Source organism: Euprymna scolopes, chromosome 32 (assembly GCF_053919585.1).
Source record: "Euprymna scolopes isolate OS-2025 chromosome 32, ASM5391958v1, whole genome shotgun sequence".
Classification (NCBI taxonomy): domain Eukaryota; kingdom Metazoa; phylum Mollusca; class Cephalopoda; order Sepiida; family Sepiolidae; genus Euprymna; species Euprymna scolopes.
Window position 1 is genome coordinate 86,695,962 of NC_136513.1, and position 6,572 is coordinate 86,702,533.

General features: G+C 32.4%; 1 pseudogene; it reads left to right on the forward strand.

Annotated features, from left to right (window-relative positions):
• Positions 1–1,387: 1,387 nt before the first annotated feature.
• On the forward strand, positions 1,388–1,504 carry LOC145256725 (5S ribosomal RNA; annotated as a pseudogene).
• The last annotated feature ends 5,068 nt before the right edge of the window (positions 1,505–6,572 follow it).

Sequence of the window (6,572 nt, forward strand, 5' to 3'; positions counted from 1 at the left end):
TGAACAAACAAATAAACAGAAAACAAGAAATCACTTTATATAGTAATAAAGATTATTAGATTCTATTTCCCAACGAGAAATGTGAAAATTCTATAAATTTGGTGCTGGATTCCTCGAGCGTTTTTAGAGTAATAATACGTTAGGTTTTTGTTTTCAAGGAAAACATTACTTATCAAAGCCTGAAGGTTACTCGAGGATAAGGTTTATCAGTGTATGCTGGTCACTTAAACAACAACCCTGTGATAGTTAGTGGGTAAAAATGGGTACAATTTGATTATTTAGAAGGGCAGCCAAACAAGAACTTTTTTATATTCAGCTTAAAGACGATATTGTCATAGTCAGCTAAAAAGCAGTTCAGGAGAACAGAGTGCTACAGGCGGGAAATTCTAAGAAAGAAGATTTCTTCATGGAATTTGCGTATAGATTTTCAGCCATTTATTACTAGGGCTAGGACAACAGCATATTCTTTTCTTTGTTTTGAGTCTCGAGTGTGTATCGAACAGAGTTAGACTCAGTTAATCAACGGAGAACCACACCACTTTATATAAAAGCATATAAGATATCAAGAGATACACACTCGAGAGTCAAAACAATAGAAAGAATATGCTGTTGTCATATCCCTATTTATTACTAATAAACTTGTCCAAAGGCGTGCAAACTAATAGTCCGGATTAAAACGGCAATTATTAAAAAATAGCATATATGGTTATCTGTATCTATTCTTACTAATTGCTCTTAGACACGCTGAAGAAACCACAGTAACATTAAAAAGATTGTATAAAATATATACTTTAGTAATAGGAATGCTAAGAAAACACGCAGAGGTGAGTTAAGTTTTGTTTATTTTATCATCAATCACGGTGCTATAGTATAGTTTGCGCATTCTACGACCGTCTGCAGTTATACAGCACGTACAGAAAGCTGACATTGAAAATCTATATATTAATAACGTATTACCCTTAACGTAGGTATGTGTGTCACAATTTCAAGGTTACCATTTTTTCGATCAAGAGATCGTATTTATTAAAAAGAAGAATAGAAGGTGATAACAAACATCAAATTAGCATATAGATACGCTAATTTATTGTTCGTAATTTGTTATCAACTTCTATCCTGCTTTTTAATAAATAGGCTCTCCCGATCACCAAAGACGTGTGTTAAAAAATCAGATTAAGCTGTACATGAAACTTAAATATACCTTCATGGTCTTTTGACTAGAATTCTAGGGTAGTATCTGTTCTGTCTAAGAATGTTATAGTGGTATCATAGTGCTTCTGTTGACGCCGGGCGTCTACACAATGGAAATATGTCAGACACTCCTATAAGGATATTGGAAATAAACCGTAATAATATATATTCTGGCACTACATTAACTAGATATACTTAGATATAAGGCATAACCACGTTGACACACCAGTTCTCGTCAGATCACCGAAGTTAAGCAACGCTGGGCCTGGTTAGTACCAGATGGGTGACTATTTGGGAATTCTAGGCGCTGTATGTGTTCTTCGCCTATCTCGGCCTTTATTTCCAGTCACCTGTACATAAACTTCATTTGCTACTGGTATTTAACAATGTTGACTAAGGTGAGGAGTGGTTGGAAATTGTGCACCTCCGTTGTTGAAATTAACTAGATTATTTAGGGAAATACTTTTAACAAAAAGGTTATAATAATATCGCTTCATTCACGCTTAAACTCCCCAGAATTCATATTATATATGAAAGATGCCTCGATGGAATTTCTACAGGTTTCACTAGTATAAAATAATCATTTCATGATTCTTTGGCGGTTCTAGAATATAAATATTGCAATCATGGGAGGAAGACTTTTATAGTACATGATTAAAAGTAAAATGCGTTTTAAAGTAAAACTGACCGGTTTCGCCCTCTACAAATGGAGGAAATGTCTCTTAGGTTTAAGCGTGATTAGCCTCTTTGAGAGAAAAATACTATAACATTGCTTTATGTTAATCGCTTTCCCAGTTATGTTTCACCCATAACGGAACGGAACGTCATTTTATTTTTAATGTTCATCTTTTCTATTTCCCATTTTTAAATCTTTTTCTGGAGGACGAAACCGGTCAGTTGACCCACCCCTTTTGTTTTTGTTTCTTCTTCTTAGCACCTTTGTGTTTGTTTTAAAGCACATTCTACTTTGAATCATAAATTATAAAAGTCTTCCGTTCAAGATCGCAATATCTATCTATCTATAATATAAAGCTGAATGTCTCTGTGTGTGTATATGTGCGTGTGTCTGGTCACGAATAGGCTCCTAGATGGTTGACTATTTTAAAAAACTGATTACATATAATGATAGAAGATGTATCGAGACACAGGAATGGGTATGTTTGATCTGGCATAATGATGATTCATTAAAATTGTGGGGGCTGCGTACGCGCCTGGTCCACAAAGTATGGAAATAAAAAATTAAAAAATTAAAAAAAAAACGTTTATAAGTATTTTTGATATAGATGTACATAATACTTTGATAAGTATGTTTTAACTTAAATAGGGATAGTATAATAAAATTGTGGGGTCTACGTTCGCGCCTGGCCTCCATAGAATGGAAATAGGCACAAACTTTAAGAAAGACTTTTTATATCTATCTGCGTAAGTATACTTTGGTAATTATGTTTCAGTTTGAAGAAATATGGTATAATAAAATTATGGTGTGTTCGTTCGCGCCTGACCTCCATAGAATGAAAATATGTCACAAAGTTTAACACGGTTTTTTTAATATAGATCCACAGAATATTGTGATAAGTGTTTGAAGGGTACTTTTGCTAGTATATATATATATATATATATATATATATATATATGTGTGTGTGTGTGTGTGTGTGTGTGTGTGTGTGTGTGTGTGCACAACTTTTTAAATATATTATTCATTTAAAAACATTGTGATGGTTTTAAAATTATGTATTTACATATATATATATATATATATATATATGTGTGTGTGTGTGTGTGTGTGTGTGTGTGCACAACTTTTTAAATATATTATTCATTTAAAAACATTGTGATGGTTTTAAAATTATGTATTTACATATATATATATATATATGTGTGTGTGTGTGTGTGTGTGTGTCTGTGTGTGTGTAAATACATATATATGCGTCCATGAGTATGTATGTAAAACAACTGAATCTAGAGCTTATATGCATGTGAGTCATTCTCAAATATATTGTGCAAAATTCATATATGAATAGTATCGAATGAAATAATTTGTACTATTATGTATAGCGGGTTAGCATGAAAGCAATTAAGTCCCAATTTTCAATTTTAGATTGATATTCTATATTTTTCCAGTAATCATGGTAATTTGCACTGTCAAGAGATCATAGGCAAGAACCAAAAGTTTGTATTATGGCTCGTACAGAAATTAAAAATAAATGAAAAGAACTATATAAGCAAAAATTTAGCAAAAAGAAAGTCTTTTCTTCAATCTGGTAAAGAATTGAAATAGGGGTCGTCGAAATATCAGTGACATTTTTTAGCTGGGAATTCAGCCAGGGAAAATGTCTCATGCTGAATTCAGGAATTTAACAAAGCGATATCCGTCTTATATCGAGGAAGACTTTATAAGAATCACAAATGTGTCAAGCGGAATCAGATTTGAGACCGCTTCATCTTCTATGTCGTCAGGGTGTTGAGCATTAGAGGAGTTTGTTGATGTAAAAAATAAAATAAATGAAAATCATAAGGAAATAAGATTGCAGTGGGCAAAAGATAATAAAAACTGATTTCAGTAAAGTGCTTTTTAGAGATGAATCAACGATTACTCTCTATAAGACCGACGAATGAGTTCGCGAATACGTTTTCAAACTATATGACTCAAGTCAATTTAAAAACGCCAACAACGAGACGGTGGCATCATGATATACGCTGCGATCATTATTAATGAGTCGGGTTTTACTAAAAATGTACGATAAAAAAATGTGTCCGTTCAATGTACGACTGACTGCTCCTGCTGTTTGTCAAATAAAAAACGAATCAGCAGGAGCCGAATCGAACATTTAGTCGTGCCGGATTCAGGTCGTACATAAAGATGTTTACTAAAATTGCACGACTGAAGAATGTACGTTTATTTGCTTCTGCTGCTAATTTGCTATAAAAGCAACCTCGACCCGAACGAACTACTGGATTAATATTGTAAAAAAAAATTGTGGTAATATTAAAATAACATTCACTCACAAATTTTAGTTAAAAGATTGTTTATTGGCAAATATATTTTTAGGTTCACATGACAAGTAGTTACAAAAATAATGTATTCTTAAAATATTCTTTCTTAAAGCAGATATTAAATAGTTACATAAGTATGCATTCACATAATGAACTCCTTAAAAACTGAAACAATTAATTTTTTCCAATTCAGGGTGTCACTCTTTTTCCTTTTTTTTTTTTTATTAAAAATCTTTGTAAAAAAATTAGCAAGTTTATTTTTTAGATTAGCCGTGCCTTAATTTTACTAATTATGCACGATCAAAAATTTAACGTGATTTCATGTACGTATAATTACATCCTAAAAGACTGGGAATATTATTTGACAATCTGTGTATTGGAAACAAATTATCATTCGTTAAGCGTTTAATTCGTGAAAGGAACTTCAAGAGTTTCAAGTTTAATTAAAAAAAAAGCAATAGTCGATAAAAATGATAAATATTTCTTTTATTTTTAAAAAGATTTTCTCTATATATATATTATTTAATTGGAATTCATTATTGAGATAAGCATCATTTATAAATTTATTTTTTGCGGACTATTATCCTCATCTTTTTTAGTTGTTGTTTCACGACGTTTCCGCCAACTATTCCTCTGTCCTTCGTCAGGCGGTAACCGCGACGGGATAGGAACTCTGAATCTCCTAACTGCATCTTCAGCAATTACTGCCATCCATAGTTTTGGCGTCTCACCACGTTTTTAGCCAAATAAGCCTCTGGCCGGATTTGGGTAGGATTGAAACCGCTATCTTCAGACAATTCTCACCTGGAACCGTAGAGATTCAACGTCTCTATCCACTGCGTCACGGGCTCCGAAGGGCGATCAAGGTTGGATTCTTTGATCTTATAAATCCACGTTTATTTATTATCTGATCTTCCATGGTTACATTTTGATTGTGTTACAAAATTCAAATTTTTAAGGAAAAGGTCACTTGTAAAATATGATTTGCCCCGCCCCCCAAAAAAAACTTTCAGCTGAAATTTGTAACTGTGACTAAATTCGTTTAATGTTTTATTTCAGTAATAAAGAAATAAACTGTTTATTATTTCATTTTTACAAAGATTATAGATTAAAAAAATAATCTAGACTAAGTCGTTTTATAGTTTACTTTAAGAATATTTTCTGCGCTTACGGACTCAGTTGATAACCAATGTGAAAGGGGATATTTAATTCAAATCGGGAGTTTTCTTTAGTAAGTATCTTTTAGAGATAGACTAAACAATATTTACCAAAAATAATCTTTCGAAGCTTCAGATTAAATTCGTTTTATTGTTTACTAGCGACTGTACTGCGTCGGCACACATAACGCGAAATCGAACACAAAATCGACTACACTCAACATCAAGTACACTGGAATCTTCTGATCTGTATTCAGGCGCATTATCCATTGCGCCACAAGTTCTGTCCGTATGCCGAAAGATGTTACCGCCACTGTATACGGACAGTGCTAAATTCCGTTGACATGGGCAGGTAACTTTTTCAACTTTTGCACGAAACGGCCCCAAACCCCTTATTTCGGGCTATTTGTGTGACTCGGCGTTATTCGTTACGAACCATATATAGATAAAGACAACCTAGGGACTCACACCTTTCAGCGACAGTAAATAACCAGTTAGAAGTTTGTTTAATTATGCAGATATAGATAACGATATTTTACGCTGATGTTCTCCACGTGGTCAGCGCATATGTTACGAAGATTTTATTAAATACTAGCAGTTCAACCCAGTTTTGCCCCGGCCCTATGTACTGTTCATAACTTTATGTGCATTAGGGCAGATTGATTTGCAACTCTTTTTAGAAAATCAACATGGCATTGGTGATTATATTTGCGATTGAATGTGATAAGAACATATACCAAAAATTAGATTCCCATCTTGAACAGAAAATTGAGCATTTGATTTTAAAAATCGTGTAGAAAAATGCTGAAAAATCCTTCATTTTCATAGCATTTTTCACAACACTGACTTTGAAATTTCACTATTTTTTTTATAAAATATTCAATTAAAATTGATATATTTATATGAAATACATTGAAAGAAAAGTATATACATGAATTATAATTTTAATTATGAATCACAACTAGCAAAATATCTAAACTTTTACCGCATTGATTAAACAAAAATAGTAAAAAAAAGCTAATTAGCAACTAAGTCTTTTAAATTTCACAATTCAAAAAGATATGTGGAGATGTATTACACAATTTAACAACTTGATACAAGTTACAGAACCATGTCTTTTAATTTTTTATCAGAGACAATAATGTAAAATTATACTAGAACTAAGTTGTTCTGTATAATTTCCTTTTGAGGAAAATGAAGGCCTAATTTGCTGGCACGAATGACTTTGTAATA